The 26030-nt window shown below is 46.6% G+C and overlaps 1 protein-coding gene across 1 annotated transcript in view; it reads right to left on the minus strand.

Moving 5' to 3' along the window:
- Positions 1-26030, minus strand: part of osbpl8 (oxysterol binding protein-like 8) — a 197148-nt gene that overhangs the window by 155644 nt on the left and 15474 nt on the right. The gene's annotated exons all lie outside the window — the stretch shown is intronic.

Here is a 26030-nt window from a genome sequence, read left to right on the forward strand (position 1 = left end):
TTGAACAGGGAAAAGCACAGTACTCAGTACAAACTATATCTACACCATACATAAAATTCCAATCAATCTCCTTGAAACATCAAAACAACAGACATCCCTCCATCACAGAATCAGAAACTTGCAGCACAGAAGGAGGCCATTCGGCCCGCCGTGCCTGTACTGGCTCTTTGAAAGTACAGTCGTGCTCAGTCCCACATCACCGCGCCCCCCCCACCCCACTTTTTGTCCCCAACCCTGTGAGTTCCTCGTCCTCCAGAACCGTCCAACTCCCTTTTAAAATTATTGATGGAATCAACTTCCACCATCTCTTCAGATCCCGACAACCCTCAGTGAAAACATTTCTCACCTCCCCTCTAGATTTTTTGCCAATGATATTAAATCTGTGACCTCTGGTTATTGACACACGTCAGAGGGAATAGTTTTTCTCCATCTACTCTATCAAAACCTCTCATCTTGAAAACCTCTATTAGGTCATCTCTTAACTGTCTCAGTTCATAACATAAGACGTAGGAGCAGGAGTCGGTCATTTGGCCCCTCGAGCCTGCTCCGTCATTCAATAAGATCATGGCTGATCTGATCTTGACCTCAACTCCATTTCCCTGCCCGCTCCCCATAACCCTCGACTCCCTTATCGTTCAAAAATCAGTCTATCTCCACCTTAAATATATTCGATGACCCAGCCTCCACAACTCTCTGGGGGAAGAGAATTCCAAAGATTCGCGACTCCGAGAAGAAATTCCTCCTCATTTCCAATTTAAAAAGGGTATCTCCTTATTCTGAAACTATGCCCCCTAGTTCTAGACTCCCCCACGAGGGGAAACATCCTCTCTGCATCTACCCCGTCGAGCCCCTTCAGAATCTTAAATGTTTCAGTAAGATCCCCTCTCATTCTTCTAAACTCCAATGAGTATAGGCCCAACCTGCTCAACCTTTCTACATAAGACAACCCCTTCATCTCAGGAATCAACCTCGTGAATCTTCTCTGAACTCCAAGGATAACAGTCCCAACCTTTCCAACCTCTCCTTATAACTGCAGTTCCTCATCCCTGGTAACGTCCTGGTAAACCTCCTCTGCACCCTTTCTAAGGCCTTCACATCTTTCCTGAAGTGTGGGGCCCACAATTGTCCACAACACTCCAGCTGCGGCCTAACCAGTGATTTATAAAGTTCTAGCGTGATCGCTTTGTTTTATATTCTATGCCTCTATTTAAAAAACCAAGTAACCCATATGCTTTTTTAAACCACTTTATCAACGTGCTCTGCCACCTTTAAGGATGTGTATATGGACACCAAGATCTCTCTGCTCATCTACACTTTTCAAATTTGTGCTATTTATTGTATAGGGTCTTTCCATTAGTCCTCACTTCACACTGCTCCAAACTGAACTCTATTTGCCAGGCTTCTGCCCATTTCACCATCCTGTCTGTACCGTCCTCCCTACGTGTATGTACGCAGTTAGACAGCCAGCCAAACTCCTTTCAATAACGACATGGGAGTCAGGATGTAGCGTCCAAGCTCCGGTGTTTAATGATGCCACACTTGCATGAGGTCAATGAAACAATACAAATCAGTTGTATTGGGTTGGAGTAAAAAGGTAATGCTTTCGAAGGCGTAACAATGTAAGATTACAGCAGATTAACTTGCAGCACACTTCATGCTGATGTGACCGCTGTTTGCTTATCACTATACTACTTCCTGTTCCGTGACCCTACTGGCCATTACCATCTACTGCCACCTACTGGCGGCAACAAAACGTAACACCTGCAATTATAAGGCCTCTGTCTATGTCATCCTGAACTCTACAACTATGTTCATCACTATCTACTACGTTGCCAAGTTTCGTATCATCTGCAAACTTTATCATGCTGCTCCCTACACCCGAGTCGAGGTAGGTTATAAATAAACATTTGCTCTTATCTATAGAAGGCAAGGAGGAAGTAATCCATGTGTCTCTTGGTTGTAGCCAGTAAATATTTTAATAACTTACAGAAGAATGTTTTTTGTTGTTGCCCCTGTGGCTGTAACTATACTGCAGCTACTAGTCTTTGATTGGCATCTGTGGATTGTGGGTGCAGCTAGCAATGTCTTTTAGATTCGTTTTAGATCGTCTTTGGTAGGCAACAATTGATTGGTTTCTGCAATTTATGACCCAAATAAAAAGACAGCTCATCTCTGTGGCTTATGTACATGAATCCACATTCGAATTTCAAGTCCACATAATTTAACAAACTTCATGCTTACCGTGAAGCAATAAAATTTCCACACGTACTCAAATTGCTTTAGCACAGTGTTAGCACCAGGCGTGTTGGTATTAATGTTGTGGCCGCGGGTTGGGGGGGGGGGGGGGGTGGGGGGAGTGAGAGGAGGAAGGAAAAAAATCATAGCTAATTACCTTTAATATTGCACCAAAAAGCTTATTTTACATTTTAAAACTCGTCGTTTACAATTAGTAAGTGTTATATCTTTCAGCTCAAGTTGATTCCAAGATATCACACACACACACGGTGACTGTCTGTGTGGAGTTTGCACATTCTCCCAGTGTTTGCGTGGGTTTCCTCCGGGTGCTCCGGTTTCCTCCCACAGTCCAAAGATGTGCGGGTTAGGTTGATTGGCTATGATAAAAAATTGACCCTTAGTGTTAGGGGGATTAAATACGTGGGGTTACAGGGATAGGGTGGGATATGTGTTGGTGTAGGGGTTACGGGGATCGGGTGGGATATGTGTCGGTGCAGGCTCGATGGGCCAAAATGGCCTCTATCTGCACTGTGGGGTTTCTGTGATTCTGTAACCAGCATTGATGACTTAAAACGTCAAGAAAAGATGACAACCATCAAAACTCACTTGTGATTCTGCGAAAAGGTAGACATTCCTTAAAATAGAGCGAGACTTCAAATGTTGAACAAGAAATAACCAACAAGGAGTTGGTTTACAACTCGCAGGCAGGCATCCCAACACGGAGATGCAGAAGGGAACATTTTAGCACACAGAATAAACCTGTTCAAGCTGGATGCAGCTTGCAGACTACATGGGAGAGTAGGAAGGTAAGAACCAAAGACGACTTTAATGTCAATATCATCTTCGAGTGGTGTCACCCTCTTGTTTCTTGCTGAAATGGAACTCGTCAGTCCCCAACAAACCAGTGCATAAAGAGTGCCAAGAATGTACAGGAAACTTTTTTATCCGGCACGGACGGGACCGACGTGGTGCCGGTTCATCAAAAATTCCGGATAACCGAACGCTATAGTAAAAGATACGGAGCGGAGAGCTCCGTATAAAGCAACAAACCCAGCTTCAGAACAATGGGCACAAGTTGCAAGCGTCTCTGTAGCTTAGCAACAGCTGCAGCCACACCCTTGCACAGCAACAAATGGAGTAAAAAAAAAGTTACCTGAACCTACTCCTGAATTTTGCCGGTTAACCGAGATTTCCGGTTATTTAGGTGCCGGTAAATCGAAAGTTTCCTGCAGAATTAATATTTTCAACAACAGTGTTCCCATTCCCTCTGTCCCTTTTCATTTCTTAAGAAATCTCACTGATGTGGTTTTGTGCAATTCTGTATTAAACCCACTGCAGAATTTCTAATATTTGTAATTCTGCCACAGCAACTTTAGAGAGTCATAGAGTAATACAGCACGGATAGAGGCCCTTCGGCCCATCGTGTCCGCGCCGGCCATCAAGCCCTGCCTAATCTAATCCCATATTCCAGCATTTGGCCCGTAGCCTTGTATGCTATGGCATTTCAAGTGCACATCCAAATGCTTCTTAAATGTTGTGAGGGTTTCTGCCTCCACAACCCTTTCAGGCAGTGAGTTCCAGACTCCAACCACCCTCTGGGTGAAAAAGTTCTCTCTCAAATACCCTCTAAACCTCCCGCCCTTTACCTTGAATCTATGCCCCCTAGTTATTGACCCCTCTACGAAGGGAAAAAGCTCCTCAGCATCCATCCTATCTATGCCCCTCATAATTTTGTACACCTCAATCATGTCCCCCCTCAGCCTCCTCTGCTCCAAGGAAAACAAACCCAATCTGCCCAGTCTCTCTTCATAGCTGAAGCGCTCCAGCCCTGGTAACATCCTGGTGAACCTCCTCTGCACCCTCTCTAACGCGATCACATCCTTCCTGTAGTGTGGCGACCAGAACTGCACACAGTATTCCAGCTGTGGCCTAACCAGTGTTTTATACAGCTCCATCATAACCTCCTTGCTCTTATATTCAATGCCTCGGCAAATGAAGGCAAGTATCCCATATGCCTTTTTTACCACCTTATCCACCTGTTCCGCCGCCTTCAGGGATCTGTGTACTTGCACACCCAGATCCCTCTGACCCTCCGTCTTGCCTCGGGTCTTTCCATTCATTGTGTATTCCTTTGCCTTGTTAGTCCCCCCAAAGTGCATCACCTCGCACTTTTCCGGGTTAAATTCCATTTGCCACTGTTCCGCCCATCTGACCAACCCATCTATATCGTCCTGCAGACTGAGGCTACCCTCCTCGCTATTTACCACCCTACCAATTTTTATATCATCCGCGAACTTACTGATCATACCCTTTACATTCATATCCAAGTCATTAATATAGACCACAAACAGCAAGGGACCCAGCACCGATCCCTGTGGTACCCCACTGGCCACAGGCTTCCAGTCACAAAAACAAAAACAACCTTCGACCATCACCCTCTACCTTCTGCCACTAAGCCAGTTTAACTGATGCTATCATCTATTATAAATCTGCTAAGTTGCAAAAGCTAATAGGTATACTGCCCAATTCCCTATCAGATTACACTTGTTAAGCAATAGTTTTTTTTTTACTGTTGCAACAATGTCCAACTTGGCTTCATGTTTTCCCCTTTGCCTCTCGGGTCTGTGACGATAGCAAAATACTGCGGATGTTGGAAATCCGAAATAACAACACAATATTGTCTCCATTCACCAAATGGAGGAGGAAGGAAAGGGGAAAAATTAAACAGAGTTAGTGTCAAACTACGTCTCACACAAAGGTCCAGATTTGTGTTGCAAAAATGGCCATGTGGTGTGGACAGGATATTCAACCACAGGGATGTCATAGCTAAGCCCAGCTTGTCCTTATTGGAATTGGTATGCAGCGCCAGTGGAACAGTGCTCAGCAAGAGCCAGCCACCTCAGAGAAATTGGGGAACGAGCAGGGGAGTGGAACTAATTGATAGCTCATACACAGGCACGATGCGACAATGCTAAGCAACTCGTCACTTTCAAAATTCTCATCCTCGTTTTCAAATCCCTCCATGGCCTCGCCCCTCCCCATCTCCTTCAGCCTCACAACCCCCATGCACTGCCCCCACCCCAGAGATATCTGCGCTCCTCTAATTCTGCCCTCTTGAGCATCCCGGATTATAATCGCTCAACCATTGGTGGCCGTGCCTTCTGTTGCCTAGGCCTGAAGCTCTGGAATTCCCTCCCTAAACCTCTCCGCCTCTCTTTCCTCCTTTAAGACGCTCCTTAAAATCTACCTCCTTGACCAAGCCTGCCCTAATTTCTCCTTATGTGGCTCGGTGTCAAATTATTTGTCTTATTAATACTCCTGTGAAACACCTTGGAACGTTTTACTACGTTAAAGGCGCTATATAAATACAAGCTGTTGTTGTTGGCCTCCTTCTGTACTGTACGATTCTATGCGACACTTCCAATAGAAACGAAAACTGAAAACATTTAGATCAGGCCGCATCTGTGCAGTTAACATTCCAGACATGGACTATTCTTCCTGACCTGCTGTGCAATGCTCCCTCTAATTTTTTTGGGGGGGTGTGCGGCCCCTTTCATGGGCTGCGCAGCCCATTCAAATTTCCATGCATACGCGGTTTTTCCCCAATTCAAGAGTCGGTGACTGACCCGCGCGGGACCGCCAGACCGCTGCGTGCGTTTAACAGGAACATTGGTGCTGAGCATTTCCAGCATTTCCTGTTTTGGTTTCAGATTTTCATCGTCTGACCAATATGAAACAGTGGAAGAACTGCTGTGCATGAAATATACAGAATTATCTAGGTTAGATCAAGCAGTCCTTAAGTGTCCGGCTTCCTTTCAAACCTTCTCCATGACATTTTGCTGATAACGCTATTTTATAATAGTAGGTGCGCTAAGTTTGCAACACCACAGGAAATTTGTCTGTATATTAAAATCTTGCACAGATGTGCACTTACTGTTAGCAAGATTATCACGCCGCTATGTCATTTAACCGAGAAATTTTCTTCAATCTCCCAATGTAAACAGTCACCTGTCACCATCTGTTGATGAACCAATCGAATCACTCAAAATGCTTTTTCTAAAAAAAATGTTAATAATTTCCCCCCCCACAGTAATTGAAATTTCTGCGGTCTAAAAGATATTTTAAAAAATTGAAAAATTTCACAATTGACTTGTCTATTTTTATTCAGGTTTAATAACTTGATTTCACCCATCTACCACTAAAACCCTCCTCCATTCCTTTATCACCTCCAGACTCGACTATTCCAATGTTCTCCTGGCTGGTCTCCCATCCTCCAAACTTCACCTCATCCAAAACTCTACTGTCTGTATTCTATCCCGCATCAAGGCCTGCTCACCCATCATACATGTGCTTGCTGACCAACATAGATTCCCAATCCCCAAACACCTCCCATTTAAAATTCTCATTCTCGTGTTTAAATCCATTCAGGGCCTCCATCCTCCCTATTGTTGTAGCTTCCTCTTTGCCGCCACCACCCCACTCCCCTTCACCCCTCCATCGGTAGCTGTGCCTTCAGCCATCTAGGTCGCAAGCTCTTGAATTCTATCCCTAAAACCCATTGCCTCTCCACCGCTGTGTCTTCCTTTAAAGCCACTTCTTTTTCCATGCTTTTGCTCACACCAAGTATCTGCATTTTTGCCTCGGTGTCCATTTTCTGCCCAACTACGTCTCTGTGAAGCGTCTTGGGAGGTTTTTCTACGTTAAAGGCACTATATAAACGCAAATTGTTGTTCTCGTCACTTCAAGGCCTCAGCTGCTCTTAAAGACCCGAGCTTCAACTGGACACTTACCGCACAGCAGTTAGACAGTACCTCTAATGTGCAATCTGCAGAATTTCCTAACATGCATCAACAAAAGCTGATGGGTAGAAAGGGTGCGTCTCCTCATCCTGTGAGGATTTGAGAGAGAGTGTCTTTGCTTTTCCAAAAAACTTGGCTGGCGATTGGATTGCCAAAGCTTTATTTCAGGCAAATTTACTGGTGAACAGCAGTGCTGGTAAACAGCAGCATCTGTGAACTTGGTTTCTCCGTTAAAGATTGGAACAGAAAACAAAGACTATTCATACAAAATGGATTGCTGGTTATTGCTGTTGGGAAAAAAAAGTTTTTTGAGGCTCAAGAAAAACTTTGAACGCACATAATTGTTTTGAAGATTCAAACACAGGAAACTCTTTTATCCGGCACCGATGGGACCAGCGTGGTGCCGGTTTATCAAAAAGTCTAGGTATTGTAAAAGATACGAGAGCCCCATGCACGGCCACAGATCCAGGCGTCCCTGTTGCTATGCAACAGGTCCAGGAACCCAGGCCACAAGATCCAGGCGTCCCTGTTGCTATGCGACAGGTACAGGAACCCTGGTTACACGGCCACAGATCCAGGAACGGCCACTAATATGAAGTAAAACATACCTGAACCTACTCCTGAATTTTGCCGGTTAACAGAGATTTCCAGTTATTTAGGTGCTGGTAAATCAAGAGTTTCCTGTATGTGGCAAGAGAGGTACATGCAGTTCATTCAAGTAATTTGTGCAGTTATGTTCGCTCGGACATCTGATAACGCGAAGGGTACATGGAATGGAGCTGGGGGAAAAAATTGTATTTTGTCAAAGTTGAAATAAATAATGACAAGCATTTGGGTACAAAATGTACAGTTGTTTGTTTATGAGGGGCCAAGATGACATTATAGAAAATGTATATAGTTGTCCTGCTGGAATAAATGATAGATCACACAGATGGAAAAGTAGGATTACTTCACACAGTTAAGTGATTGCAAGACGCAAGTGTAAAATGTGCAAAGCTGAACAGGATAACTGTCTCGAACCCAAGTAAAGTAGGCAGTACTAATGGAAGTAGAGACGGCAGCTTATTGAAGAGGGTTGGGCTTTGTTTATTAGTGGCGAACCAAACCACATCCAGTAGAATTGAAAAATGTTTTAAATGGGAAAGTGGTGGAGAGAGCGCAGAAATATCATTCAATGGAGTAAGGAAGGATGTAATGACCATTCTGGAAAGAAGCGAGACAAAATCTCTTTTACAGTGGTGCTGCAGCTTTATGTAGGAACCATTTGCCTGAATGGAGACTTGAGCTAAATATGAAACATGGGCTTGTTTTACACAAAGCTGCATTTAAAACATTGAGAGGAAAAAAAGTCGGAGGTGTAGCTTTGCTAGCAAGGGAGGAAGGCGGCACAGTGGAATCGGAGGATCATCAAAAGAGTTGATCTAATTTTGGATAAGATAGGTCAAAATGGATGGAAATCTGTAGCATCAGAAAGGAAATTAAATGCTAGGAATTAGTATGCATCACCAGGTGAAGAGGAAATTAATGTGGAATTATTTGAACAGTAAAGTAGATTGGAAGAAAAGCAGGTGATAAAATTTAGTGATTTTAATTACCCTGAATGAAGTAGAGTAAAGGCAGGGGATCTTTTAAAAAGAGGAAGCAAATTAATAGCGTTAATATAAATTTGTCCCTTGATAGTTTATTAAAAGGTCACTCTACTTGTGAAAAGATACATGGCAAACGGTTCTTATTTTGGATGGGAGTTCTGCCCCATTTTCACAAAGATTATAAATTTCAAAGCAACTGCATCTCTTGTTTGCAAACAAAGAGGTTTGCCTACATATTAGGGAGGGTGCAAATAAACATTACCATAGAACCAGAAGAGCGTCTGCTCTGCACTTAGGCCTAAATGGATTTAAAATAGCTTAAAAAGAAAAAAAGAGAGTTTTAAAAAGTTTAAGGGAAGGATTGGCGAAGTCAGCAAGACAAAAACTGCTCAAAAGACCATCCAGCAGAAAGTAAATAGAATCATAGAATGATTACAGCGCAGGAGGCCATTCGGCCCATCGAGTCCGTGCCGGCTCTCTGCAAGAGCACTTCAGCTCGTCCCATTCCCCGTAGCCCTGCAATTTTTTTTCCTTCAGGTACTTATCCAACTCCCTTTTGAAAGCCACGATTGAATCTGCCTCCACCACCCTCTCAGGCAGTGCATTCCAGATCATTACCACTCGCTGTGTAAAAACCTTTTTCCTCATGTCGCCTTTGGTTCTTCTGCCAATCACCTTAAATCTTTGTCCTCTTGATTCTCGAACCTTCCGCCAATGGGAACAGTTTCTCTCTATCTATTCTGTCTAGACCCCCTCATGGTTTTGAACATCTCGATCAAATCTCCTCAACCTTCTCTGCTCCAAGGAGAGCAACCCCAGCTTCTCCAGTCTATCCACGTAACTGAAGTCCCTCATCCCTGTAACCATAGAAACATAGAAGATAAGAGCAGGAGGAGGCCATTCGGCCCCTCCAGCCTGTTCCGCCATTCAATGAGATCATGGCTGATCATCCAAATTCAGTACCCTGTACCATTCTAGTAAATCTCCCCTGCACCCTCTCGAAGGCCTTCACATCCTTCCGAAAGTGCGGTGCCCAGAATTGGACACAATACTCCAGTTGAGGCCGGACCAGTGTTTTATAACTAGAAAAACGACAAAGACCATTGGAGTCAAGGTAGATTTGTTTTTATAAAAAAGTTTTTAAAATATTCCGTAAAATGTATAATTGGGGATGAAGCACAAAATAGCCAGAACGTTTCCTTTGCACAACAGATTTTTTGTAGATAACTGCTGTCAGGGAAGTTTCAGTTTGTGAACAAAATAAATGGCTATTTGATTAACTGGAGTACATTCACAATGTGTCTCAAGACCAGAACAAATGTAGTCAAGAGCACTTCGGCAAGTTAGTGCAGAAGCCCAAAGTGAACTGAATGCATTGAACCCATTTCCTGAGATTGCCCACATAGCCCCACAGTAGGAGCCATTATTCAGAATAAAAACCAGACCACCATGACCCCAAGAAATAGGATTCAGAATTCAGACAAAGAATTTGACAGTTGCATGAACTAATTTCTGGAGAGATGTTACGGAATCATTTTTGTAAAATAAAATAAGCAATCTTGATTAATGATTTATATGCCTGGGTATACACTAAATATCAACTGTATATTTTTCCCACAAATGATTGCTAATGCAGTTTGTCATCTGATTCTGTAACAAATAAAAACACTTCGTATGTTCCTTTTAAGATACCAAGCCATTTTGACCAGGCTACACTAATGTGAGTAACTAATTTTAGCAGGTCAACAGCTAGGAACTCAAGGAGGGTGGGAGGGAGTGAGTGAGTGAATGAGTGCTCAATGAACTCTGTGCCTTTTGGGAGGGAAGAAAAACACTCCACAGTGCATTTTTTAAATTGGCAACCATATTCTGCTTTTTTGAAAATTTTGGCTGCATGCAAATATATTGGGCACAAAAATAAAAATATATTTGGTAGCTTTATTTTTTTTTATATATAAATGGGAAAGTGGGTAAAAACTAGCAACAGAAACCCAAACATCATTTCAAGTCCTTGGTTGGAACAGGAAGTAGATGTTGATTTATACTACAGATTCTTAAACTGCTACGCACGGAACTTTTCCCCTCAGTGAACAATGCGCCAACACTCCACATCTTGGCAAACATGCAAAAAAAAATACAACCTCAGAAAAAGCCAACCTTTGTCTTCTACAATAAAGTGGAAGGTTTAATCCAGAACCAACTGCTGGAAGACCTTTTCAGTCTGTAAAAATCTCCCCATGAGTTAACGGTACAAAATTAGCATCGTGACGGCCAGACACACAAGGCTCACTCATCAGACTCTGACCAGCCATTTTCTAATTCAACAAGCGTATTTGACAAGGACGGCCAAACTATGACTATTAAGCTGCATACTTACACAGTGCATTTGATGAAATATCCTGTGTTAACTTGGTTTACACAATCCAAAGTGCCTTGTGGAATAACAGCTTGCAAGACTAAGGAGTAGTTCTTGAGAAAAACAGAAAATGCTGCAAACTCACAGCTGTGGCGAGAACAAACGAGTCCTAATGCGAATAGCGTAGATACATTTAAGGAGATATCCCGCTAGATAAGTACACGAGGGAAAAAGGAATAGAAGTTTGTGCTGATAGGGTGGGAAGAGGCTCGTGTGGAGCATAGGCCAGTTGGGCCGAATTGCCTGTTTCTGTAATGTAACTTCGATGTTTATTCTATGTAATTATCTAGACTCACGCGTGAGGAATTGACCTCCATACAGCACCTAAGGAGCCACACTGCAACAAAATTAACACTTTCTGGAAAGATGGGGGCCTGGGGGGGGGGGGCGGGGGGAAGAGAGAGAGGAGGAGAGAAGGGGCAACGACTGGAAGGGAAATTGTTTGAAACACCATCGTTGGTTGGAGCTGCATCTTTCTCCGTTCACTGTGGAGAGGGTGTCTGCAACCTAGCAAACTGGGGGGGGGGGGGGGGGGGGGTGAAATGTGACATTTGGCTAACTGGTGGATTCCTGGGGTGGGGGCAGTCTCAGCAGTGAAAAGAAGGGAAGTGGAGAGGGAGGCCATGGGCCTGATAGTACAGTGCAGGGCCCCAAGTCTGGCAACAGTGCTTTGTTAGTTTCCAAGAGATCTCAGCAAACATTGAATTCAGTGTTTTACCATTGTTTCCGAGAAGTCTGTCTGTCTGTGTGTGTGTGCGTCTCTCTCTCTCTCTAATTAGAGGCAGAACAAGAGCAAGTGAGTGAGTTTATACATTTTCTAACTAACAAAACTCAAGTGACGCTAAATCAGAGCTGCACGGTTTACTTGACAGCTTTCAAAATTTGGTCTTCATTTTGAGGATGGATTAGGGTTGCAAAATTCTGGGAATTTTAAAAAAGAGGAAACTTTCCATGGGAATTTTGTTTTTTTGCACACTGATGGTTTTTGTCTCTGACCCTTATATTATCTTTGTCGTCAAAATAGACATACTGTTCCATACAAATAAAAACAGGCTTTCAAAACTTTATTTAGGTTATAATTTTGAACTTTATTGAACCCCCACAAAAAAGACCCATCTAAAATAAAATAAAAAGAGCGTCAGCTTATTTAGCCTGTAATTTGTCCTTATTTTGTCCCTTTGAGTCTTCCACTCATGAGTCTCTGAGTCTTCTACTCCTCATTGCTCCTCCTGATTCTCTGACTCTGGCTCTGACGTGTCCATTTCCTCCTCTGTGTCAGTGTCTAGCTGTGTGGTGGACACTTCTGTATCTGGCTCAATAAGTTGTAGGTTCGCCCAGATAGCCACCAGTTTCTCCACTCTCTTGTTAGTCAGCCTGTTGCGCACCTTTGTATGCGTATTCCCAATAAGTGACCAGTTTCGTTCAGAGGCCGCTGATGAAGGTGGGATTTGGAGTATCACCGATGCAATAGGTGACAGGGCCTCAGATGCACAAAGTCCCTTCCACCAGGTATGTGCACTGATATGCTTGCATGATTCCCATATCCCATCCCCATTCCAAAGACCTTGCTTGGTAGAGAACTTTGCCAGACTTCCCAGAACTTTGCCCACATCCAGATTGAGATGGTGTGAGAGGGTGGAAATCACACTGTAAGCGCCGTTGATCTGTTCTCCAGAAAGTATTGGTCTCCCAACATGCTTTGGGTCCAGCATGTATGCTGCAGCATGAATCGGCTTGACACAAAATTCTTGACACGTCTGTATGACTTGAACAATTGCCTTCTCCTCTGCTTTGAGCAGCAGGGATGTGGGTAGGGCAATGCAGATTTGTTCTTTTAAATCAGTAAAAAGCCTGAGAACATCTGACAAGACAGCGTCATCTCCTTCAATCTGAGCAATTGCAGATGCTACTGGTGAGAGTAGTTTAAGGCTGCTAACCACTCCCAAAACACATCATCCAGCAGCATTTTCTTGATGGTGGTTTCCATATCCCCAGACTGGGATATTGCCATTTCTTGCAGCGACTCCTTACCCTCCAGAAGGCAGTTGTACATTATGACAACACCACCCCATCTAGTGTTGTTGGGCAACTTCAGTGTGGTGTTCTTGTTCTTTGTCATTTGCTTGGAGTTGTAGGTTGCTGCAACTACCTGTTTTCCCCTGACATACTTAACAACTTGCTTGGCTCTCTTGTCCAGTGCTTCCATGGTTCTCAAACCCATGATGTCCTTGAGGAGCAGGTTAAGCCCATGAGCTGCGCACCCAATAGACGTAATATGAGGGTAGGCCTCCTCCACTTGAGCCCAAGCAGCCTTCATATTCGCAGCATTGTCAGTAACTACTGCAAAGACCTTTTGTGATCCAAGATCGTTGCGATCTGCCATCGCTATCGTTTCTTTGAGCTTTCCTTGGACTCTGTTATACTCAGCCTCCAGCAAATAAGTAGACAAAGCATGTCTGGTGGGAGGACAGTATGCAGGGCGAATAACATTGAAAAATCTCTTCCAGTACACATTGGCTGTGAGCATGAGGGGTGAGCCTGTTGCATATACAGCTCGAGCAAGGCACTCATCTGCATTCTTCTGGCTATGGTTATCCATTGTATCAAAGAACCTTCCAAGTGGGCCAGGAGTTGCTGATAAGGAGCCTGATGCTGAATGAGAACCATCATCTTCTTGAATGGAAGCAGAGGAACTCTGGGCTGACTGCTGTGAGCTTTGAGTGAAGTTGTTGCATTTGGATAAATGCTGCTGCATCTTTGTGGCATTCTTTACAAATGGCTTTCTACAGTGTTTGCACATGTACACAGTCTTTCCATCTTTAATGCCTGGGGTAAAATGCTTCCACACATCCGACGGTAAACGTGGCATTGTTCTATGCAGAGAAATAAAGGGCATTCATCTCTGTGTCGAACTGCGGTCGATCAGCACGATTGCAACAGGGCGAGTACATTTTTGCTGATACTCCATGTGATGGAAGCATGACCTGTACACACACGACGCTACATCACCAATAGTGTATTATTTTGTATATTTTAAATTGAAGGACAACAGAGTTCAACAAGTAACTGGTTTATTTGGTATAAAGTCTGATTTACTTACTGCATCACAACATCAGCAGAAAACAAAATGACTTCCCTCAGGACCCCTAACCTGGATCTTAAAAAAACTATAGCAGTCTTACAGATGCCTGCAGGCCAATCACAATTCGATATGCAAATATTACAAATAGAGGGAGCTAATCGCTCATCCACTCATCCAACCAATCAGGACACATTTGTTCACAGTCACACACAAAACTTGTAAACAAGCCAAGTAAGAAGATAAACATATATTGATTAAGAAATTCCTTAATAATTAAGATTCCATCTCTGTTAGTAATTTTAAGAGAGGACCTGTGGGGGAAAAAAAGAAAGAAATACAAAAAAAACATTATGCTAGCATGTGCTTTTTTGGGCAAAATTCCCAAGCTAAACTTCCCGTGGAAAATTTCCGGAAATTTACCGGAAACTTTCCACCCCTTTGCAACCTTAGTAAAAAGACCCCACGACACTATTTTGTAGAAGAGGAGGGGAGTTATCCCCAGTGTCCTGGCCAATGTTTATCCCTCAACCAGTATCACTAAAACAGATGATCTGGTCATTTTCACACTGCTGTTTGTGGGAGCTTGCTGTGCGTAAATTGACTGCCCCGTTTCCTGTGTTACAACAGTGACTACACTTCAAAAGTACTTCACTGACTGGAAAGCGCTTTGGGACAGTGAGGGCGCTACAGGAACGCAAAACATTTTTTTTTTTTTTTTTTTTTTTTAAGGGGATTGATAATTCATTACATAAGGTGTAGTTAAACACCACACTATTTAAACACCAAGAAACTACATGACCTAACAAATTAAATGTGGTTCACCTTGGTTCTAACGGCCTACTTATGGAGTGCCACCATTTTAAAATGCTCATCACTTTCAGCCTCTAACAAAACTTTTTTTTTTTTTTTTTTTAAATTCTGCTGCAGCCTATCTTGGTGGGATGTTAAATATTTGTGCTTGCGATTTCCACCTCCTCCATTTTCTCAGTTCCCCAAGCCTCTCACTTCCTAGATATTTACACACGAGTCTCCTCCCACCCTACTACATCTAACCCCATCAGCACAACTTTCCACTCCTTTGTCAATCATGTACTTATCTAGTTTCCCCTTAAATGCATCAATGCTATTCGCATTCGAACTGGTCTGTTCTCTCGACAGCTGCTGACTGACACACGAGTTTTCACAAATTTCTGTTTTTACTCAGTAACTGCTATTTATTCTTAAGCTGTTATGCTACAATTGGATTGTGTAAACTAAGTTACTGCAGGATAGCTCATCTTTATGCACTGTGCAAGTACATAGCGTTGTAGGAACTGGGGTTCCTAGCCGAAGAATTGAGATCGACTCAGAAAATCAAAAACAATAAAAATTTAATGAACAAACGAAGCTGTACAGGAAACTGTAGGATACAATGCAAATAGGTCTGGTCTGCTTGAAAGCCTCTCTGGAAACTGCGAGCAGGTTCCGAGCACAGCTGCGAGCAGGTTCCGAGCACAGCTGCGAGCAGTTTCCGAGCACAGCTGCGAGCAGGTTCCGAGCACAGCTGCGAGCAGGTTCCGAGCACAGCTGCGAGCAGGTTCCGAGCACAGCTGCGAGCAGTTTCCGAGCACAGCTGCGAGCAGGTTCCGAGCACAGCTGCGAGCAGGTTCCGAGCACAGCTGCGAGCAGGTTCCGAGCACAGCTGCGAGCAGGTTCCGAGCACAGCTGCGAGCAGGTTCCGAGCACAGCTGCGAGCAGGCTCCGAGCACAGCTGCGAGCAGGCTCCGAGCACAGCTGCGAGCAGGCTCCGAGCACAGCTGCGAGCAGGCTCCGAGCACAGCTGCGAGCAGGCTCCGAGCACAGCTGCGAGCAGGCTCCGAGCACAGCTGCGAGCAGGCTCCGAGCACAGCTGCGAGCAGGCTCCGAGCACAGCTGCGAGCAGGCTCCGAGCACAGCTGCGAGCAGGTTCCGAGCACAGCTGCGAGCAGGTTCCGAGCACAGCTGCGAGCAGGCTCCGAGCACAACTGCGAGCAGGTTCCGAGCACAACTGCGAGCAGGTTCCGAGCACAACTGCGAGCAGGTTCCGAGCACAACTGCGAGCAGGTTCCGAGCTCTGACGTCATGACGTTCTTCCCGCCATTGAGAGATCACGTGACGGACGGCATGACGTCATCACGCGGAGTACAGGAAAGAAGCCCTAGTACAGTTAACAGATACATTAAAGGTACAGCCCCCAGCTGTACTACATTGCTGTAAAAGGAATTATATACAATTGTCCGTAATCCTCTGGTGGTTCCGCCACATGCGCCCCCCCCCAGAATTGCTTTTAAACAGAGAAGGTAAGGCGAGAAGGGGGTCCAACGAGTCTGTCGGACCGACTGCGATACCCCGGCAGCTGGAATGGAGCGCTACAAGACGAACTGGCCGTTGGCTGTGGTTGGGATGACGCCGCAGGCGGAGAAGAGGCCGGCCGGCTGTGGTCGACCCAGTGAGGCGGGCACTGGCGACTCGGCGGATGACTATGGCTGTACTGGACCGGCAATCGACGGTGGACGACCACGACGAGGCGGCTGAGCGGTGACGACTGGTTCGCTCAGATACAGATGCGCCGGTTTCAACCAGTCGATGGAGATGTGGTCAGGCTTACCGCCGACGTCGACTGTGAAGGACTTGTCACCCGACAAGATGACGCGGAACAGACCTGTGTAAGGCGGTTTGAGCGGGTTTTTGCGAGCATCCTGCCGAATGAACACGTATTCTGCGCTCTTAAGATCCACCGGGATATGGGAGCGCTGCAGGTCATGATGCGACGTAGGCACTGGGATGAAATTCCTAGCCGCTTCCTGGTGGCTGACGAGCTGCTGAGCTAGGGACCAGGGTTCCGTGTGAGGAGGAAGAAAATCGCCAGGCACTCAGTAGTTGGCCGTAAACCAGCTCTGCTGAAGAAGAATGCAAGTCATCCTTAGGCACCGTGCGAAGACCTAGCAGCACCCAAGGGAGCCAGTCCACCCAACCAGGCCCACGGAGACTAGCACGCAGTGCGGCTTCAAGGGACCTGTGGAATCTTTCACACAGACCGTTCGCCTGTGGATGGTAGGCAGTGGTACGATGAAGCTTGGTGCCCAAACCTTGAGCTACGGCGTTCCAAAGCTCAGAGGTAAATTGAGGCCCCCGGTCGGAGATGTCAGCCGGTGAGATTTAAGGTGGTCATGGAAAAAGACAAAGACGGCCCGGAAATAAGGGTTCTAAATTGGGGGAAGGCCGATTTTAATATGATAAGGCAGGATCTGGCCAAAGTGGACTGGGAGCAGCTGCTTATAGGAAAATCCACATCAAAACAGTGGGAGACTTTCAGAAGGGAAATAGAGAGAGTACAACGCCAACGTGTTCCTGTAAAGGTCAAGGGTGGGACCAACAAGCAAAGGGAACCTTGGATGACAAGGGATATACAAAAATGCATTAGAAATAAAAGGGGGGCTTTTGGCAGTTACAAAAGACTAAAGACGGAAGAAGCCCTAGAGGAGTATAAAAAGTGCAGGGGCATACTTAAAAAAAGAAATTAGGAGGGCGAGGAGGGGCCATGAAATAACACTGGCGAGCAAAATAAAGGAAAATCCTAAGATGTTTTATAAGTATATTAAGGGCAAGAGGATAACCAGGGAAAGGGTAGGGCCCATTAGGGACCAAAGTGGCAATCTGTGTGTAGAGCCAGAGGATGTAGGCGGGGTTTTAAATGAATTTTTTGCATCTGTGTTCACTATGGAGAAAGACGATGCAGACATAGAAATCGGGCAAGGGGACTGTGACATACTTGAACATATTAGCATCGAGAGGGAGGAGGTGCTAGCGGTTTTAGCAGGCCAAAAAGTGGATAAATCCCCAGGCCCGGACGAGATGTATCCCAGGCTGCTGTGGGAGGCAAAGGAGGAGATTGCAGGGGCTCTGACACAAATTTTCAGAACCTCTCTGGCCACAGGGGATGTACCAGAGGACTGGAGAACAGCTAACGTAGTACCATTATTCAAGAAGGGTAGCAGGGATAAACCAGGGAATTACAGGCCAGTGAGTCTAACATCTGTGGTGGGGAAATTATTGGAAAAAAATTCTGAGGGACAAAATTAATCTCCACTTGGAGAGGCAAGGATTAATCAGGGATAGTCAGCATGGCTTTGTCAAGGGTAAATCATGTCTGACAAATCTGATTGAATTTTGAGAGGGGGTGACTACGGGGGTGGATGAGGGAAATGCTGTGGATGTGGTTTACATGGACTTCAGTAAAGCTTTTGACAAAGTCCCGCATAGGAGACTGGTCAAGAAGGTAAGAGCCCATGGGATCCAGGGTGCCTTGGCGCGTTGGATCCTAAACTGGCTGAGTGGCAGGAGGCAGAGGGTGATGGTCGAAGGTTGCTTTTGTGACTGGAAGCCTGTGTCCAGTGGGGTACCTCAGGGATCGGTGCTGGGTCCCTTGTTGTTTGTGATCCACATAAATGATTTGGATGAGAATGTAAAAGGTATGATCAGTAAGTTCGCAGATGACACGAAAATTGGTGGGGTGGTAAATTGCGAGGAGGAAAGCCTCAGGCTACAGGACGATATAAACGGGTTGGTCAGATGGGCGGAAAAGTGGCAAATGGAATTTAACCCTGAAAAGCGCGAGGTGATGCATTTTGGACGGACAAATAAGGCAAGGGAATACACAATGAGTGGTAGGACCCTAGGAAGTACAGAGGGTCAGAGGGACCTTGGTGTACATGTACATAGATCCCTGAAGGCAGCGGAGCAGGTAGATAAGGTGGTTAAAAAGGCATATGGGATACTTGCCTTCATTAGCCGAGGCATAGAATATAAGAGCAGGGAGGTTATGATGGAGCTGTACAAAACGCTGGTGAGGCCACAGCTGGAGTACTGTGTGCAGTTCTGGTCGCCTCACTATAGGAAGGATGTGATTGCTTTGGAGAGGGTGCAGAGAAGATTCACCAGGATGTTACCTGGGATGGAGCGCCTCAGCTATGAAGAGAGGCTGGACAGGCTGGGGTTGTTTTCCTTGGAGCAGAGAAGGCTGAGGGGGGACCTGATTGAGGTGTACAAAATGATGAGGGGCATAGATAGGGTAGACAAAGAGGAACTTTTCCCCTTAGTGGGGGGGTCAATAACAAGGGGGCATAGATTCAGGGTAAGGGGCAGGAGATTTAGAGGGGATTTGAGGAGGAACTTTTTCACCCAGAGGGTGGTTGGAATGTGGAATTCAATGCCTGAAAGGGTGGTAGAGGCAGGAACCCTCACAACATTCAAGAAGCATTTGGATGAGCACTTGAAATGCCATTGCATGCAAGGCTATGGACCAAATGCTGGAAAATGGGATTAGACTGGACAGGGATGGATGGGCGGCGCAGACACGACGGGCCTCTTTCTGTGCTGTAAAACTCTATGACTCTATGACCCCGAACCGAGCTACCCACAACGAGAAGGCGGCTCTGGAGACGTCTGCCGCTGTGGTGGCAACCAAAGGAATTGCCTCTGGCCACCTGGTGGTGCGGTCTACCAGTGAGGAGGCGAGTGTACCCGCGAGAAGAAGGGAGAGGACCAACCAGGTCCACGTGCACATGGTCGAATCGACGCTCCGGAACCGGAAAAGTGGCAACTGGGGCCTTAACATGGCGTGTACCTTGGACTTCTGGCAACTCACGCAGGTATTGGTCCAGTCACGGACGTCGAGATGCATGCCCTTCCAGACGAATTTCTTTGCCATGAGTCGTTGTGACGCTCTCATGCCAGGGTGTGACAACCCGTGGCTAGTGTCGAAAATTCTCCTGCGCCATTCGACTGGAACGATTGGACATGGGACACCCATCGAGATATCACACAGGAGTGTGGTCCCTGCGGCCTGGAAACTGACATCAGCCACTTGTAAGCTGGAAGGTGCGGTGCTTGTGCTGCATTCTTGGAAGGCTTGTGCTGCAGTCTTCAGCCCAAACGGCATATGAAGGAACTCAGAGCCCGAAAGGTGTGCCTGCACTTCAGGGTCTGCCTTCTGTTCTTTTGCCAAACCAACATAGTCGACTCCCAGGTGTACTGCGTGGAGCTGGGCGCGGGAGAGACAATCCGCCACCAGGTTGTCTTTGCCCGAGACATATTGTATGTCGGTTGTAAATTCAGATATGTACGTAAGATGACGTTGCCGTGCCGACCATGGTTCCGCTGTCTTGGCCATCGCAAAAGTAAGTGGCTTGTGGTCTACAAAAGTCGTGAATGGGCGTCCTTCCAGTAGGAAGCGAAAATGGCGGATGGCCAGAAACAATGCCAACAACTCCCTATCAAAAGTACTATACTTGCGTTCGTTCTTCCGCAATTGGCGGCTGAAGAAAGCCAGTGGTTGCCATGTGCCGTCGACCCACTGCTCCTGTACTGCCCCGATGGCATAATCAGATGAGTCGGTGGTAAGGGCAATGGTTGCGCCCGGAAGGGGATGTGCCAACATGGTCGCAGCAGCCAAAGCGTTGTTAGTGTCGAGGAAAGCCGGTTCCATCTGGGGTGTCCAATTGATCGGGTCTTTGCCCGATTTACCTCTGAGGGCCTCGTACAAAGGTTGCATCAACAATGCCGCCTTGGGGACGAACCGATGATAAAAATTGACCATTCCCAGAAATTCCTGGAGGGCCCTGACGGTCTGAGGAAGAGGGAACAAGGTGACTGCTTCCACCTTCGTGGCCAGCGGGACGGCGCCTTCCGAGGTGATTCTGTGTCCCAGGAAATCAATGCTGTGCAACCCAAACTGGCACTTGGCCGGGTTGATAATAAGGCCATGTTGGCTGAGACGAGAAAAAAGGATACGCAAGTGCGTAATGTGTTCTTTCGTGCTGTTCCTGGCAATAAGGATGTCGTCTAGGTCGACGAAGATGAATGGCAGATTGCGCAACACGGAATTCATGATCTTGGAAGGCTTGTGCTGCATTCTTCAGCCCAAACGGCATACGAAGGAACTCAGAGCCCGAAAGGTGTGACGACGGCAGTTTTGGGGACGTCCTGAGGATGCACAGGCGCTTGATGATAGCCTCGGACGAGGTCTACTTTGGAAAAGATGGAATTCCCTGCCAGATGGGCCGAAAAATCCTGAATGTGAGGAATTGGGTACCGATCCAGTGTGGTAGCCTCATTCAGGCGTCTGTAGTCGCCGCATGGTCGCCATCCACCGCCCAGCTTAGGAACAACGTGTGATGGCGAGGACCAAGGACGATTCGAACGTCGAATAATACCCAGGCGTTCCACGGTATGGAACTCCGCCGTGGCTGCCGCGAGTTTACCAAGTTCCAGCCTTCGAGTTCTCGCATAAACGGGGGATCCGGTCGTGATAATGTGCTGCGCCACATCGTGCCTCGCGACTGAAGAAGAAAATGTGGGCCTGGTGAGCTCAAGGAACTCACGGAGAAGACGAGAGAACTCATTTGGAGATGGGACTGCACAGGCAACTGACCAAGACATCGCGGTGCTTCGGCGGCAGGGGACCGAGTGAAAAGTGAAGGCACTGATTAGCCGGCAGTGTCGGACGTCGACGAGAAACCCGTTTGCGCAGAAGAAATCTGCCCCCAGGATGGCCTGAGAGACTTTCGCCGTGATGAACTCCCAAACAAAACGTTGGCCGCCAAAACTCAACTGGACCCTACGCTTTCCGAACGTGCGAATGGCCACACCATTGGCTGCCTCGAGGGGGGGGACCTTGACCGCCGGATTGAAGATAGAGCTTCGACGCTGGTAGGATACTGCACTGGGAGCCAGTATCACAGAGAAAACGTCACCCTGACAGGGAGTCTGTAATGTATAGGAGTTTCCCTGCGGACCCGACGGCCATCTCAACTCCGGCTCGTCCCTTAGGCCTTATTGATCTTCTCAGAAAGCGCTGATTTGAAGTAGGTTTTTTTTTTTGGTGAGAAACTGCAGGGCGGACGGCAATTTCTGGCCTTCGCGCCGAAACGAGCGTGGTATGCACACCAGCCTGCAGGAGTCGTCGTCGGGTTCGCTCTTGTGGGGGATGGGCGCCTCGTGGCTGCACAACATGGCTGTGTGCAGGAGCATATTTTATCCGCCTCTGCGGCGAGTTCAGCATAGTTTTGGCACCTCATGGCTGCACAAGATTGTTGTGAGACGGTGAATATTTTATCCGCTTCCGCGGCGAGTTCAGCACAATCCGTGATCGCGGAATTGGCCAAGGCCGTCTGTGCTGGCTCTGGTAGTTGACAGAGAAACAGCTCGCGAAACAGAAAACATTGCGATTCCGAGCCCAAAAGCGTGAGCATTTGGCTCATGAGCTCTGAGGGTTTTGAGTCCCCGAGGCCGGGCATGGAGATAAGTCTGCGAGCGCACTCCGACTTGGACAGACCGAAAATCTGCAGTAAACGTGCTTTTAAAGCTTCGTACTTGCCATCGTTCGGTGGACTCTCGAGGAGGCTGACGACCCGCGAGGCCGTGGCGCTGTCGAGGGCGGAGACCACGTAATAATAACGGGTCGAATCCGCTGCTACTCCCCGGATTGCAAATTGGGCTTCCGCCTGGAAAAACCACGCGGCCGGTTGTTGCTCCCAAAATTGCGGCAATTTGAGGGTGACGGCGTTCGTGTCCATGATGTAACTTCAACGAAAATTGTTCGAAGAAATCGGGGTCACCAATGTAGGAACTAGGGTTCCGAGCCGAAGAATTGAGATCGACTCAGAAAATCAAAAACAATAAAATTTAATGAACAAACGAAGCTGTACAGGAAACTGTAGGATACAATGCAAATAGGTCTGGTCTGCTTGAAAGCCTCTCTGGAAACTGCTAGCAGGTTCCGAGCTCAACTGCTAGCAGGTTCCGAGCTCAACTGCTAGCAGGTTCCGAGCTCAACTGCTAGCAGGTTCCGAGCTCAACTGCTAGCAGGTTCCGAGCTCAACTGCTAGCAGGTTCCGAGCTCAACTGCTAGCAGGTTCCGAGCTCAACTGCTAGCAGGTTCCGAGCTCTGACGTCATGACGTTCTTCCCGCCGTTGAGATCACGTGGCGGACGGCATGACGTCATCACGCGGAGTACAGGAAAGAAGCCCTAGTACAGTTAACAGATACATTAAAGGTGCAGCCCCCAGCTGTACTACATTGCTGTAAAAGGAATTATATACAATTGTCCGTAATCCTCTGGTGGTTCCGCCACAGCGTCATCTTTAACTTTGAAGTTAGACTGGAAACCACCTTTTCTCAATCAACTACAAGTGTACTTTATATACATATCTTGCAACGGATGCCGAATGACAAAGGAGAAGATACTACAACAAGTGAACAATTACTTTTTAAAACTAAGATTAAAACTTAAAAATAGCACACAGGTGGGCTGCTCGACCACCTTGGTTTCTGTTGTTCAGTCAGCTGTTGCATAAACTTGGTTCTTGTATTAGAAATGCTCCAGTCAGGTGGAAACTGTGAGCAGCGCTCTGCGTGTGTGTGAAACAGTGTCAAGCCAGGGGCCCCAAGCCCAACGAAAAACAACAAAGACTTGCATTTCTAAAGCGCCTTTCATGACCTCAGGACACCCCAAAGTACTTTGCAGGCAAAGTACTTTTGAACTGTAGTCTCTGTTGTAAAGTAGGAAACGCGGCAGCAAGTTCCCACAAACAGAAATGTGATAATGACCAAATAATATTTTGGTGATATTGGTTGAGGGGTAAATATTGGCTCAGAACACCGGGGACACTCCCCTGCTCTTCTTCGAAATAGTCCCGTGGAATCTTTTCATCTGTGTGAGCAGACTGACGGTTTAATGTCTCGAGTATAAAGTTATAATATGGGGCCTTGATAGAGTGGATAGGAAGGTCCTATTTCACTTAGCAGAGGGGTCAATAACCAGGGGGCCTAGATTTAAAGTAATTGGTAGCAGGTTTAGAAGGGATTCGAGGAGAATTTTTTTCTCCCAGAGGGTGGTGGGGGTCTGGAACTCACTGCCTGAAAGGCTGGTAGAGGCAGAAACCCCTCGTCGCATTTAACAAGTACTTGGATATGCACTTGAAGTGCCGTAACCTGCAGGGCTACGGACTAAGTGCTGGAAAGTGGCATTAGGCTGAATAGCTCTTTGTCGGCCGGCACAGACAAGATAGGCCGAATGGCCTCCTTCTGTGCTGTAAATTTCTATGATTCTATGATCCTCCGACAGTGCAGCACTCCCTCAACACTGCACTAGAGCATCAGCCTAGACTTGGTGCTCGTGTCACTCAAGTGGGACTTGAACGAATGACTTTCTGACTCTCAGAATCAGAGAAAGTTACAGCACGGAAGGAGGCCATTTTGGCCCATCGTGTCCGCGCCGGCCAACAAAGAGCTCTCCAGCCTAATCCCACTTCCCAGCTCTTGGTCCGTAGCCCTGCAGGTTAGAGCATCCCAAGCGCATATCCAAGTACTTCTTAAATGTGGTTTGGGTTCCTGCCTCTACCACCCTTTCAGGCAGTGAGTTCCAGACCCCCACAACCCTCTGGGTGAAGAAATTGCCCCTCAAATCCCCTCTAAACCTTCCACCAATTACTTCAAATCTGTGCCCCCTGGTTTTTGACCTCTCTGCTAAGGGAAATAGGTCCTTTCAATCCACTTTATCTAGGCCCCTCATAATTTTATACACCTCAATATGGTCTCCCCTCAGCCTCCTGTTTCAAGGAAAACAGACCCAGCCTAGCCAGTCTTTCCTCATAGCTAAGATTCTCTACTCCTGGCAACATCCTTGTAAATCTCCTCTGTACCCTCTCTAGTGCAATCACATCCTTCCTGTAATGTGGTGACCAGAACTGCACGCAGTACTCTCGCTGTGGCCTAACTAGTGTTTTATACAGTTGAAGCATAACCCCCCCTGCTCTTGTATTCTATGCCACGGCTAATAAAGGCAAGCATTCCGTATGCCTTCTTAACCACCTTATCTACTTGGCCTGTTACCTTCAGGGATCTGTGGACATGCACTCCAAGGTCCCTTTGTTCCTCTACAGTACTCAGTGTCCTACCATTTAATGTGTGTTGCCTTTCCTTGTTAGCCCTCCCCAAATGCACTGGCTCACATTTCTCCGGACTGAATTCCATTTGCCACTGTTCTGCCCACCTGACCAATTTATTGAGATCTTCCTGCAGTCTACAGCTTCCTTCTTCAGCATCAACCACACAGCTGATTTTAGTATCATCTGCAAACTTCTTAATCATACCCCCTACATTCAAGTCTAAATCATTGATGTATACCACAAAAAGCAAGAGACCGAGTACCGAACCCTGCGGAACCCCACTGGAAACAGCCTTCCAGTCACAAAAACACCCATCAACCATTACCCTCTGCTTCCTGTCGGAGGCCAAAGAGCTACCCACTGAGCAAAGGCCGACACCCAACTACAACAGGGCATGCAGAAAAACACAAATCAAATGAGAGATTGAATAACAAATAGGTTGCAGCTACAGCCATTTAAATCAACTCTGCCAATCTTCTTTAGCATATTCATACAATTAACAGCACAGAAACAAGCCATTCGGCCCAACTGGTCTATGCTCCACACGAGCCTCCTCCCAGGGGAAGCTAGAGAAGTACATGAGAAAGGAATAGATGGCTATGCTGATTAGGTTAGACAAAGTGAGAGGGTGCTCCTGTGAGCATAAACACCGGCATAGACCAGTTGGGCCGAATGGCCTGCATCTGTACTGTAAATTCTATGTAATTCTATATTACTACTTAATAATACATGTTTGCACTTCATGGCCCTCCTGTGATATTAAGTATTTATTAAAGTCAACAACACGGTGGCATAGTGGTTAGCACTGTTGCCTCACAGCGCCAGGGACCCGGGTTCGAATCCGGCCTCGGGTGACTGTCTGTGTGGAGTTTGCACATTCTCCCCGTGTTTGCGTGGGTTTACTCCGGGTGCTCCGGTTTCCTCCCACAGTCCAAAGATGT

Source organism: Somniosus microcephalus, chromosome 16, assembly GCF_052327205.1.
Source record: "Somniosus microcephalus isolate GS21.2 chromosome 16, FLI_Smic_1.0, whole genome shotgun sequence".
NCBI classification, from domain to species: domain Eukaryota; kingdom Metazoa; phylum Chordata; class Chondrichthyes; order Squaliformes; family Somniosidae; genus Somniosus; species Somniosus microcephalus.